At 41.3% G+C, this 14,878-nt stretch overlaps 1 protein-coding gene across 1 annotated transcript in view; it reads left to right on the forward strand.

Moving 5' to 3' along the window:
* Positions 1–261: 261 nt before the first annotated feature.
* Positions 262–14,878, forward strand: part of ajm1 (apical junction component 1 homolog) — a 32,269-nt gene continuing 17,652 nt past the window's right edge. Inside the window, exon 1 of the mRNA XM_061877240.1 lies at positions 262–463. The gene's annotated coding sequence lies outside the window, so the exon portion shown is untranslated. The remainder of the gene's footprint in view (positions 464–14,878) is intronic.

The following is a 14,878-nucleotide window of genomic DNA, read 5'->3' on the forward strand; positions in this document are numbered from 1 at the left end:
TATTATAATTATCATTAATGATATTAATGAATGTGTGTTTTTTTTAATCGGTGACAATAATAATATTTTTTAACAATTTTTGTGATTGGTGCCTTTTTTTTTTGTGGTGGGTGGGTGGGCCTGAGCACCTGCCCCCTCCAAAATGTTTGCTACGCCCCTGCCTAGGAGAAAACCTTCCACACTGCAGGCGCAAAGAGCGATGAGTAGAAGGGAGAGAGGAGGGAGGGGAGGGGTGGGGGGGGGTCGTTAGAGAGAGAGAGGAGGGGTTGTGGTTGCGGCAAAGATAGAACCTGATGGTGCAGCGAGCTTTTTACCGGCAATCCACGGGACGACACGCTATCCCTGCAAAAAGAAAAAAAAAAAAAAACACCTAAACGTCGAACCAATAAGGTTGATTTAGCTCTTTTGCTGATTGCGTCACCGGAACATGGACAAACGCAGACGGTGTCTCCGGAATGATGCGGTAAGAATGAATGACGATGACGACATCAGAAGATGGAGCGAGAACGCACTTTTTACTATCCGACCGAAATGTATTGTATATGTTTTATATTATATATACATATATATGTATTCATATATTCTTTTTTTTTTTCCTGAGCTTGCAAGCGTGAGCGTAAGCTATGTTGCGATGCTGTTATCCCGGTTGGTTGCATCCGTTGACACACATGACATCATCCTTAGAATTCTACCCAGGCAACGACCGAAGCAAACCGGAAAGTAATTTGACGTATGACGTGGATGTGCGGAAAAAAAACCTAAATTTTATTAAATATAAACAAATATGAATCAACAATAAAGTGTTTTATATATACATATATGTACCATAGACCAACCTTTTTCAGTGATGTACCCCCTGTGAACATTGTTTTTAATTCAAGTACCCCCTAATCAGAGAAAAGCATTTTTGGTTGAAAAAAAAAAGAGATGAAGCAAAATACAGCACTATGTCATCAGTTTCCGATTTATTCAAATGTATAACAGTGCAAAATATTGCTCATTTGTAGTGGTCTTTCTTGAGCGGAAAAAAAGATATAAAAATAACTAAAAACTTGTTGAAAAATAAACAAGTGATTCAATTATAAATAAAGATTTCTACACATAGAAGTAATCATCAACTTAAAGGCCTACTGAAACCCACTACTACCCACCACGCAGTCTGATAGTTTATATATCAATAATGAAATTTTAACATTGCAACACATGCCAATATGCCTTTTTAGTTTACTAAATTGCAATGTTAAATTTCCCGGGAGTTTCGTCTTGAAAATGTTGTGTAATGATGACGTGTACGCAAGACGTCACAGGTTTTTAGGAAGTATGAGCGCTGCACGCACACACACAGCTAAAAGTCGTCTGCTTTAACGGCATAATTACACAGTATTTTGGACATCTGTGTTGCTGAATCTTTTGCAATTTGTTCAATTAATATTGGAGAAGTCAAATTAGAAAGATGGAGTTGGGAAGCTCTAGCTTTTAGCCACACAAACATACGGTGATTCCTTGTTTAAAATTCCCGGAGGTAAAGCTTTACTATGGATCACAGAGAACAAGCGAACATGGATCCCGACTACATGTCAACCAGCAGGTTTCGGTGAGAAAATTGTGGTTAAAAAGTTAGTTTTTACCGGAGAAAAGCTGAGCTTGTGCCGTCCATAGCTGCCGTCGACTCCCATGAGACACTGCGCGTCAAGACACCCGTGGAGACACACTTCCGACTATCAGGTACTATTTAACTCACTAAAACACTAGCAGCACAATAGAAATATAAGGGATTTCCCAGAATTATCCTAGTAAATGTGTCTAAAAACATCGGAATCCGTCCCAATGCAATTTTTTTTAACTTTTTTTTTTAATCATTTTTTTTTCTTTCTGGTCCGTTGCTATCAATATCCTTGAACACGAATCTTTCATCCTCGCTCAAATTAATAGGGAAATTGTCGTTTTCTCGGTCCTTTAAAGGCCTACTGAAACCCACTACTACCCACCACATAGTTTATATATCAATGATGAAATATTAACATTGCAACACATGCCAATACGGCCTTTTTAGTTTACTAAATTGCAATTTTAATTTCCCGCGAGTTTCTTGTTGAAAACGTTGCGGAATGATGACGTGTACGCGTGATGTCACTGACTGTCAGGAAATATTAGCGCTGCACCACACACGGCTAAAAGTCGTCTGCTTTAATCGCATAATTACACAGTAATTTTGACATCTGTCTTGCTGAATCTTTTTCAATTTGTTCATTTAATAATGGAGACTATAAAGAACAATGCTGTTGGTGGAAAGCGGTGGATTGCAGCTGTCTTTAGCAACCGAGACACAGCCGGTGTTTCTTTGTTTGTTGTGAAGCTTTAACACAGAGCGGTCAAGCGAACATGTTTTCTCTACGTCAACCAGCATGTTTTTGGATGGGGAAATTGTGATATATATCTTACCGGAGACATCAATGGATTGATGTCTCGTCCTGTAGCAGCTGTCATGTCAAAAAAGGCAGCTGTGAACTTGGCTCCTCGGCTTCTCTCTGAGACACTGCGTGTTCACCGCAACCATCCGACCTCGGGGTATGTCTTTACAATCTATAAAATATCACTACAACACAAATAAAACAATAAGCAGATAAGGGATCTTCCAGAATTATCCTAGTAAATGTGTCTAATTACATCTGAAATGCTCACACTGCCGCAGCCCGGAGCCGTCGCTTTTTTCTTTCTTTCTAGTCCTTCACTATCAATATCCTAATTCACCAATCTTTCATCCTCGCTCAAATTAATGGGGAAATTGTCGCTTTCCCGGTCCGAATTGCTCTTATGGCTGGTGGCTCCAATTATAAACAATGTGAATATGTAAAGGCAGGGCTTTTCTATTAGCGACCAAAAGTTGCAAACTTTATCGTCGATGTTCTCTACTAAATCTTTTCAGCAAAAATATGCAAAAATACGCAAAATGATCAAGTATGACACATAGAATGGACCTGCTATCCCCGTTTGAACAAGAAAATCTAATTTCAGTAGGCCTTTAAAGTGCCTTCTTTGGAGATTGTAATATACATCCATCTGGATTCATGAACTTAATTCTAAACATTTCTTCACAAAAAAGGTCATCTTTAACATCAATATTTATGGAACATGTCCACAAAAAATCTGCTGTCAACACTGAATATTGCATTTGTCACGTTTGAAATGCATCGTGATTGATTGATTGATTGATTGATACTTTTATTAGTAGATTGCACAGTACAGTACATATTCCGTACAATTGACCACTAAATGGTAACACCCGAATAAGTTTTTCAACTTGTTTAAGTCGGGGTCCACGTTAATCAATTCATGGCAATTCATGATGCACGTTGACTCACCCCAAGATGCAAATGGACCAGGACAGGCAGGAATTGCAGGTAGGAGCTTGGTTTAATATACAAAAAGTAAAATAAAACTGATACAAAAGGCGTGCCGAGGGCACGGGGAGCTAGGCTAACGCTTAGCAACGAGAACAGAGTCCAAAATAGGCGTGACTTAGCAAAAGTATAAACAAAGCAGAGAAGCCGACGTGAGAGTTGCATGAGCAAACAACGAACCACGACTGAACAACGGGAGAGAGCAGGCTTAAAAACAAGAGACAGTAATTATAAACAGGTGTGCGTCAAAAAAACAGTGCAGGTGGAACAAATGAGAAACCATGGTAACCGAACAAAAAAGGAAATGCAAAAACTAGGGATCGGAAGAGACCAAAAATAACCAGAAAACACACAATAGGACTCAAGAACAAAAACTATGTATGATCCGGGAAGCGGATCATGACAGCGTTGTTGCATTTCTTTTCACAGTTTATTACATTCATATTTTGTTGAAGTATTATTCAATAAATATATTTATAAAGGATTTTTTAATTGTTGCTATTTTTAGAATATTCTAGAAAAATCTCACGTACCCTTTGGCATACCTTCAAGTACCCCCAGGGGTACACGTACCCGCATTTGAGAACCGCTGCCACAGAATATATGAGTCAATATTTATGCTTACGTGATTTGGTTTTAAATCAGTTCAATACAAATTGTCAGCACTATGACGTATTATTTATCAAAGTGACATAATGTTATATATTTTTGGGGGCTGCAGTGCACCGCGCAACAGATGCCATACTTGCATCTTGCATGATGTCCACTAGCCTGCGTTATGTTCTGGTTGGTGCTGTGCAATATGGACAAAAAAATATTGACAAAAAAAAAATATCTCGATATACAGTCGTGGTCAAAAGTTTACATACACCTGTAAAGAACATACAGTAATGTCATGCCTGTCTTTAGTTTCCAATAATTTCTACAAGTCTTATTTTTTTTTGTGATAGAGTGATTGGAGCACATACTTGTTGGTCACAAAAAAACATTCGTTAAGTTTGGTTCTTTTATGAATTTATTATGGTTCTACTGAAAATGTGACCAACTACATTGGGGCAAAAAAGTATTTAGTCAGCCACCGATTGTGCAAGTTCTCCCACTTAAAATGATGACGGAGGTCTGTAATTTTCATCATAGGTACACTTCAACTGTGAGAGACAGAATGTGAAAAAAAAATCCAGGAATTCACATTGTAGGAATTTTAAAGAATTTATTTGTAAATTATGGTGGAAAATAAGTATTTGGTCAACCATTCAAAGCTCTCACTGATGGAAGGAGGTTCTGTCTCAAAATCTCACGATACATGGCCCCATTCATTCTTTACTTAACACGGATCAATCGTCCTGTCCCCTTAGCAGAAAAACAGCCCCGAAGCATGATGTTTCCACCCCCATGCTTCACAGTAGGTTTGGTGTTCTTGGGATGCAACTCAGTATTCTTCTTCCTCCAAACACGACGAGTTGAGTTTATACCAAAATGGATACATGGATGATACAGCAGAGGATTGGGAGAATGTCATGTGGTCAGATGAAACCAAAATAGAACTTTTTGGTATGAACTCAACTCGTCGTGTTTGAAGGAGGAAGAAGAATACTGAGTTGCAGCCCAAGAACACCACACCTACTGTGAAGCATGGGGGTGGAAAAATCATGCTTTGGGGCTGTTTTTCTGCTAAGGGGACAGTACGACTGATCCGTGTTAAGGAAAGAATGAATGGAGCCATGTATCGGGAGATTTTGAGCCAAAACCTCCTTCCATCAGTGAGAGCTTTGAAGATGAAACATGGCTGGGTCTTCCAGCATGACAATGATCCCCAAAACACCGCCCGGGCAATGAAGGAGTGGCTCCGTAAGAAGCATTTGAAAGTCCTGGAGTGGCCTAGCCAGTCTCCAGACCTCAACCCCATAGAAAATCTGTGGAGGGAGTTGAAAGTCTGTGTTGCTCGGCGACAGCCCCAAAACATCACTGCTCTCGAGAAGATCTGCATAGAGGAATGGGCCAAAATACCAGCTACTGTGTGTGCAAACCTGGTAAAGACCTATAGTAATCGTTTGACCTCTGTTATTGCCAACAAAGGTTATACTACAAAGTATTGAGTTGAATTTCTGTTATTGACCAAATACTTATTTTCCACCATAATTTACAAATAAATTCTTTAAAATTCCTACAATGTGAATTCCTAGATTTTTTTTCACATTTGGTCTCTCACAGTTGAAGTGTACCTATGATGAAAATTACAGACCTCTGTCATCATTTTAAGTGGGAGAACTTGCACAATCGGTGGCTGACTAAATACTTTTTTGCCCCACTGTATGCTGGGTCAACAGAATACATACAGCAATGTACAGAACAGTACTTTCCTCCAGAAGGTCCTATCTTTGTCCATGTGATGTCAGATGAAACAAAAATTGAGCTGTTTAGTCACAATACTTAGCGAAATGTTTGGAGGGGAAAAGGTGAGGCCTTTAATCCCAGGAACACCATCCCTACCATCAAGCATGGTGGTGGTAGTGTTATGCTCGGGGTCTGTTTTGCTGCCAATGGAAGTTGTGCTTTACAGAGAGTAAATGGGACAATGAAAAAGGAGAATTACCTCCAAATTCTTCAGGACAACCTAAAATCATCAGCCCGGAGGTTGGGTCTTGGGCGCAGTTGGGTGTTCCAACAGGACAATGACCCCAAACACACGTCAAAAGTGGTAAAGGAATGGCTAAATCAGGCTAGAATTAAGGTTTTGGAATGGCCTTTCCAAAGTCCTGACTAAAACATGTGGACAATGCTGAAGAAACAAGTCCATGTCAGAAAACCAACAAATTTAGCTGAACTACACCAATTTTCTCGAGAAGAGTGGTCAAAAATTCAACCAGAAGCTTGTGGATGGCTACCAAAAGCACGTTATTGCAGTGAAACTTGCCAAGGGACATGTAAGCAAATATTAACATTGCTGTATGTATACTTTTGACCCAGTAGATTTGGTCACATTTTCAGTAGACCCATAATAAGTTCATAAAAGAACCAAACTTCATGAAAGTCTTTGTGACCAATACCATCTCGCCGGCGGAGCATGGGCTTCTATCGAGTGGCGTAAAATGCAGCTGCAGTCGCAGCCCAAACATAAAAATTACGACACAAACAATAGAGGATTATATCAGACGATTAGTGTTATCCTGATACCAATATTTTGGTACCTGTACCAAAATGTGTTTCGGTACTTTTCTAATTAAAGGGGACCACAAAAAATTCCTTATTGGCTTTATTTTAACAAAACATCTTACATTAAATCAAACACATGTTTCTTATTGTGGGGCAATATAGCTTGGTTGAGGGTTGCAGGTTCGATCCCCGCTTCCGCCATCCTAGTCACTGCCGTTGTGTCCTTGGGCAAGACACTTTACCCACCTGCTCCCAGTGCCACCCACACTGCTTTAAATGTAAAAATTTGATATTGAGTTTCACTATGTAAAGCGCTTTGAGTCACTAGAGAAAAAGCGCTATATAAATATACTTCACTTCACTTATTGCAAGTTTGTCCTAAAATAAAATAGTGAACATACTAGACAACTTGTGTTTTAGTAGTAAGTAAACAAACAAATGCTCCTAATTTAGCTGCTGACATATGCAGTAACATATTGTGTCATTTATACACCTATTATTTTGTCAATATTATTAAGGGACAAGCGGTAGAAAATTAATTATTACTACTTGTTCATTTACTGTAAATATCTGCTTACTTTCTCTTTTAACATGTTCTATCTACACGTCTGTTAAAATGTAATAATCACTTATGGGAACTGAAGACACCAATTTTTGAAGCTTTTCAGGTGGAATTCTTTCCCATTCTTGCTTGATGTACAGCTTAGGTTATTCAACAGACTTAGGTCTCCGTTGTCGTATATTAGGTTTCATAATGCGCCGCACATTTTCAATGGGAGACAGGTCAGGACTACAGTCTAGTACCTGCACTCTACTACAAAGCCACGCTGCTGTAACATGTGCAGAATGTGGCTTGGCATTGTCTTGCTGAAATAAGCAGGGGCGTCCATGAAAAAGACATTGCTTGGATGACAACATATGTTGCTCCAAAACATGTATGGCATTAATGGTGCCTTCACAGATGTGTAAGTTACCCATGCCTTGGGCACTGATACACCCCCATACCATCACAGATACTGGCTTTTGAACTTTGTGCCTACAACAGTCCCGGGGCTTATTTTCCTCTTTGGTCCGGAGGACATGACATCCACAGTTTCCAAAAACTATTTGAAATGTGGACTCCTCAGACCACAGAACACTTGTCCACTTTGCATCAGTCCATCTTAGATACACTCAGGCCCAGCGTTTCTGGGTGTTGTTGATAAATGGCTTTGGCTTTGCATAGTAGAGTTTCAACTTGCACGTACAGATGTAGCAACCAACTGGAGTTACTGACAGTGGTTTTCTGACGTGTTCCTGAGCCCATGTGGTGATATCCTTTACACACTGATGTCGCTTTTTGATGCAGTACCGCCTGAGGGATTGAAGGTCACAGGCATTGTTGCTTACGTGCAGGGATTTCTCCAGATTCCCTGAACCTTTTGATGATATTACGGACCGTAGATGATACGGTCCATGTTCCATGGACCATCCATGTTCTACCGCTTATCCCTTTCGGGGTCGCGGGGGGTTCTGGCACCTATCTCAGCTGCATTCGGGCGGAAGGCGGGGTACACCCTGGACAAGTCGCCACCTCATCGCAGGGCCAACACAGATAGACAGACAACATTCACACTCACTTGTTGAAATCGGGGTCCACGTTAATCAATTCACGGTAGATTATATACCCAATCATAGCACCCACCTGTTCCCAATTAGTCTGTTCAAATAAGTGTTTGATGAGCATTCCTCAACTTTTGCAGTCTTTTTTGGCCACTTGTGCCAGCTTTGAAACATGTTGGAGGCATCAAATTCCAAATGAGCTAATATTTGCAAAAAAATAACAGTTTTACAGTTTGAACATTAAATATCTTGTCTTTGCAGTCTATTCAGTTGAATATAGGTTGAAAAGGATTAACAAACCGTTGTATTCTGTTTTTATTTACGATTGACACAACCTGCCAACTTCACTGGTTTTGGGTTTTGTAGATCCTAAGCCACATTTATCAATTGTCTGTAGTTATGCAAATATTGATTTCAACCCTTTCCTTCTCAATTTGCTTCTAAATTAAAACCATAACAAGTGAATCAAATAGAGTAAGATTTGGGGTAAAAAAAAACATTTTTGTCAACAGACCATAGATGCGATTTCAATTCTGGCCTCTGTGCATCTTCTCAGTGCAGACGTGACAACGTATGTCATGATCCGCAGCCCGGTTTGATTGAAACTTTTATTAGTAGATTGCACAGTACAGTACATATTCCGTACAATTGACCACTAAAGGGTAACACCCGAATAAGTTTTTCAACTTGTTTAAGTCGAGGTCCACATTAATCAATTCATGGTGTAAGGACTTCACTATCTACAGTCCGTAATATCAAAAGGTTCAGACTGAGTGTGGTGAACAGCGGGAATGGATCATGTTTGTTTGGTTTTCGATTCCCTCACTTCCCTGGGTTTGTGTTTTAGTTGCCATGACTGCAGATTCTTTTTCACCTGCCTCTGATTAGTGTTCGGGACGCTCACCTTTGGCCTTCTACTGGGCACTAATCAGAGAGCTACTCATTCCCTGTTCACCACACTCAGTCTGAACCTTTTGATGCCATTACAGACCGTAGATCAGGGGTCGGCACTCTGGTGTGGCTCAGCTGTATACTTGCTGACCACCCGGGTTTTTCCAGGAGGTTGCCAACTTCAGTGCCCTTCCCAAGAATTGACTGGGGTAAATATACCCCGATTTTCCCTCGGACAGCAAAAATGAGGGCGGGCCATGGTGGCATACCCATAACTAACAATAACTTAGATTTATATCGCGCTTTTCTAAACACTCAAAGCGCTCACAGAGAAGAAGGACTCAACATACAATCACACCTGAAGGTGGTAAGCTACATCAGTAGCCACAGCTGCCCTGGGGTAGACTGACGGAAGCGTGGCTGCCAGTTTGCGCCTCCGACCACCACCTATCATTCATTCATCATTCATTCACCAGTGTGAGTGGGGGCAAGGGTGAAGTGTCCTGCCCAAAGACACAATGGCAGTGATTTTTTGGATGTCAATAGGTGGGAAGCGAACCTGCAACCCTCAGGTTTCTGGCCGGCCGCTCTACTCACTACGCCATGCCGCCCCATAATACATGTAGTTGTGCCTGCTGTTACACAACGCTGTATGTGTACCGGCTGGTCACGTATTGTGTGAAGCCATTTTTACCATTCTTTAGCGATTGCTAGGCATACTTGATCAACAGCCATACAGCTTACACTAAGGGTTGTAATATAAACAACTTTAACACTCTTGCTAATATGCGCCACACTGTGAACCCACACCAAACAAGAATGACAAACACATTTCAGGAAAACATCCGCACTGTAACAGAACATAAACACAACAGAAAAAAATACCCATAATCCCATGCAACCCTAATTCTTCCGGGCTACATTATTCACCCCAGCTACCAGCCTGGAAGAGTTAGGGTTGCATGGGATTCTGGGTACTTGTTCTGTTGTGTTTATGTTGTGTTACAGTGCGGATGTTTTCCCGAACTGTGTTTGTCATTCTTGTTTGGTGTGGGTTCCACATATTAGTAACAGTGTTAAAGTTGTTTAAACAGGCACCCTCAGTGTGACCTGTATGGCTGTTGAACGAGTATGCCTTGCAGTCACGTACGTGCGTCTGCAGAAGCCACATACAACATGTGACTTGACTGGCAAGCTGTTTCTACAAGTTGTAGAGGACACTAAAGGCAGTGCCATCATAGCTCGCCCTTGTTGTTGTTGTTTGGGTGTTATTCAGCACACGTCCGAGAGAATAATCACTCTTTAACCTGTGAGTCTCCCGGACAAATCGGGAGGATTTCTATGCGTGATGCTAATAATGGGCATCCATATAAAACTCACTGGCCGCACTAACATCAAATCTTCATATTTAATTGCGGGCCGCGTGTCTGAGACCCCTGGTTTATACATAGCACAGTGCAAAAAAAAAAAAAACTCTGTATGCAGTGTTATTTCATTATAAATTTCAAGAGTTTTGTGGCTCCCATTAATTCTTTATTTTGTGAAACGGGTAAAAATGGCTCTTTGAGTGGTAAAGGTTGCCGACCCCTGCCGTAGATGGCTAAATCCCAAAATTTGATACTTTCATTAGTTTTGGATGATACCACACATTTGGGTATCAATCTGATATGCTTGTTACCTTTTTGATTCCTGTGCTAAGTTTTGCTCTAGGTTAGCATTAGGGCTGGGCGATATATTGATATGCTCAATATATCGCGGGTTTGTCTCCGTGCGATATAGAAAATGACTATATCGTGATATCCGAGTATACGTTCTCACGCAGTTGCTTTTTAGCTGCGGGCGTTACATTACAGGCGTTTCTCACTCTTTCTTGTCTCTCCTTTTCACATAGACGTAAAACAAGCGCACCTTCTTACACACGTCACATGTGCAACGTCACACGCCCTCCCCCGAGCAGAGAGGTAGCGACATGGTAACATTAGCTGTGATGCTAACGGTGTGTTGCGAGTGATAATACGAGGGAGAGAAGGTGCAAATCTGTTAACAAACGAAGGAAGAATTAATTCCCAAGAAAAACCGCACGGGGTCCATCGTCTGGCGGTGGTTTGGGTTCAAGCGGGAACATGTTGAACATTTATACGGCAGAAGCGTTGCTACAAAAACTAGCAGCACTGCTATTTTGTAGCATCATTTGAAAAGTCACCCGCTAGAGAATGAAGAGTGCTTCAAACTGTGCATGTCAACATCTCCATTCGGTGCCACACCCACAAAATGCCAAATCAAGTATTTCCACATCAACACCATAGGACATATACTATTTCATATGCAGCTCATTTTTAGGTGACAGTTATTGAAATGTCTTGTGTGACATCATGCACAAAAGTGCACTTTGTTTGTTTTTAACTGTTGTAGTTGCGTTCTGTACAAAAAGTGCACTTTAATTTAGTGTTGTTTTGATACCTCATCTTAGTGACATCATGCACAAAAGTGCACTAATAGCTTCTTTTAAAATGTCTCTGACAATCTTGCACTTTATGTTTTGGAAATGACATGAATGTTTGTACCACTTTTTAATAACTGTTTAATAAATACAGTTTTGGTCAATTGACTTAGTTGTGATTCCCCTCTCTGCATGAAAGTTTAAAATGAGCAAATATTAATGCAGTATGAAGAAGAATGTTTTAATGGAGACACATAGAATACTGCTGTGATTATATGTGTCAAGTGTTCATTCAAGGAAAAATATGGAGAAATATATCGTGTATCGGGAAAAGGCCTGAAAATATCGAGATATTAATAAAAGGCCACATCGCCCAGCCCTAGTACAGTATATAAGACACTGTTTTTTGCAGTAGTATACAATATTAAGGGGGGCAGTAAAGCACTTGTTCTTCTCGTGGCTTGAGCTTGACATTGTGGTCGTATTTAAAATATTATGACGTGTGTATTATTATTATTATTATTATTATTGTGTATGTGTCTGTACTGCAGGTCTTGTTGATGGATGATGGCCTCGTTTTAGTAATAGTAGTAGTGGTAGTAACTACATCACAATCTCAGCTGTGTTGTTCATCCTTGTTGTTTTTGATAGCTGCGGCATGCCTTCGCGCTTTTATATGGTCACGTGACCATGACGGGGCGGTGACATCATCATCGGGTACTAGTGGATGCCTTGTTTCACCAAAGCGACAAAGCGGTGTTCTCAGTCTTTTCCAGTCTGGAGCCATGAATTGATAAACGTGGACCCTGACTTAAACAAGTTGAAAAACTTATTCGGGTGTTACCATTTAGTGGTCATTTGTACTGAATATGTACTGTACTGTGCAATCTACAAACCCTGTTTCCATTTGAGTTGGGAAATTGTGTTAGATGTAAATATAAACAGAATACAAGGATTTGCAAATCCTTTTCAACCCATATTCAATTGAATGTACCACAAAGACAACATATTTGATGTTCAAACTCATAAACTTTTTTATTTTTTTGCAAATAATAATTACCTTAGAATTTCATGGCTGCAACACGTGCCAAAGTAGTTGGGAAAGGGCATGTTCACTACTGTGTTACATCACCTTTTCTTTTAACAACACTCAATAAACTTTTGGGAACTGAGGAAACTATTGTTGAAGCTTTGAGAGTAGAGTTCTTTCCTATTCTTGTTTTATGTAGAGCTTCAGTCGTTCAACAGTCCGGGGTCTCCGCTGTCGTATTTTACGCTTCATAATGCGCCACACATTTTCGATGGGAGACAGGTTTGGACTGCAGGCGGGCCAGGAAAGTACCCGCACTCTTATTTTACGAAACCACACTGTTGTAACACGTGCTGACTGTGGCTTGGCATTGCCTTGCTGAAATAAACCACAATGAATAGATGGATGATACAGCAGAGGATTGGGAGAATGTCATGTGGTCAGATGAAACCAAAATATAACTTTTTGGTATAAACTCAACTTGTGGTGTTTGGAGGAAGAAGAATACTGAGTTGCAGCCCAAGAACACCACACCTACTGTGAAGCATGGGGGTGGAAGCATCATGCTTTGGGGCTGTTTTTCTGCTAAGGGGACAGGACGATTGATCCGTGTTAAGGAAAGAATGAATGGGGCCATGTATCGTGAGATTTTGAGCCAAAACCTCCTTCCATCAGTGAGAGCTTTCAATGGTTGACCAAATATTTATTTTCCACCATAATTTACAAAAAAATTATTTACAATTCTTACAATTTTAATTCCTGGATCTTTTTTCCACATCATGTCTCTCACAGTTGAAGTGTACCTATGATGAAAATTACAGACCTCTGTCATCATTCTAAGTGGGAGAACTTGCAAAATCGGTGGCTGACTAAATACTTTTTTGCCCCACTGTATGAATCAAGTGTTCATTCAAGGCAAAGGCAAAATATTGAGATATATATTGTGTATCGTGACATGGCTTCAAAATATCGATATATTAAAAAAAGGTCATAACGCCCAGCTCTATGATATAGTGTGTAGCACATTTTAACTTCAACAACACCTGGACGCGTTGCCGCTCTCCAAGCATAAATGATTCCCGGGCGCGGCACTGCTGCTGCCAACTGCTCCCCTCACTTCCCAGGGGGTGAACAAGGGGATGGGTCAAATGCAAAGGACAAATTTCACCACACTTAGTGTGTGTGTGACAATCATTGGTACTTTAACTTAAACTTAATCTAGCCCAGTGGTCCCCAACCTTTTTGTAGCTGAGGACCGGTCAACGCTTGATAATTTTTTTAATTTTTTTTGTCATGAAAAAGGGAGTTTTTTTGGGTTGGTGCAGTATCTTGTGTTTTTTGTGTTTATTTAATAATAAAAACAACAAATAAATAAATTAATTAAAAAGCACATGTCCTTTGTGGACTTGGAGAAGGCATTCGACCGTGTCCCTCGGGAAGTCCTGTCGGGAGTGCTCAGAGAGTATGGGGTATCGGACTGTCTTATTATGGCGGTCCGCTCCCTGTATGATCAGTGCCAGAGCTTGGTCCGCATTGCTGGCAGTAAGTCGGACACGTTTCCAGTGAGGGTTGGACTCCGCCAAGGCTGTCCTTTGTCACCGATTCTGTTCATAACTTTTATGGACAGAATTTCTATGCGCAGCCAAGACGTTGAGGGGTCCCGGTTTGGTGGCCGCGGGATTGGGTCTCTGCTTTTTGCAGATGATGTGGTCCTGATGGCTTCATCTGACCGGGATCTTCAGCTCTCGCTGGATCGGTTCGCAGCAGAGTGTGAAGCGACCGGAATGAGAATCAGCACCTCCAAGTCCGAGTCCATGGTTCTCGCCTGGAAAAGGGTGGAGTGCCATCTGCGGGTTGGGGAGGAGACCCTGCCCCAAGTGGAGGAGTTCAAGTACCTAGGAGTCTTGTTCACGAGTGGGGGAAGAGTGGATCGTGAGATCGACAGGCGGATCGGTGCGGCGTCTTCAGTAATGCGAACGTTGTATCGATCCGTTGTGGGGAAGAAGGAGCTGAGCCGGAAGGCAAAGCTCTCAATTTACCGATCGATATACGTTCCCATCCTCACCTATGGTCATGAGCTTTGGGTCATGACCGAAAAGATAAGATCACGGGTACAAGCGGCCGAAATGAGTTTCCTCCGCCGTGTGGCGGGGCTCTCCCTTAGAGATAGGGTGAGAAGCTCTGCCATCCGGGAGGAACTCAAAGTAAAGCCGCTGCTCCTCTACATCGAGAGGAGCCAGATGAGGTGGTTCGGGCATCTGGTCAGGATGCCACCCGAACGCCTCCCTAGGGAGGTGTTTAGGGCACGTCCAGCCGGTAGGAGGCCACGGGGAAGACCCAGGACGCGTTGGAAAGACTATG

This window comes from Nerophis ophidion, linkage group LG17 (assembly GCF_033978795.1).
Source record: "Nerophis ophidion isolate RoL-2023_Sa linkage group LG17, RoL_Noph_v1.0, whole genome shotgun sequence".
Lineage (NCBI taxonomy): Eukaryota > Metazoa > Chordata > Actinopteri > Syngnathiformes > Syngnathidae > Nerophis > Nerophis ophidion.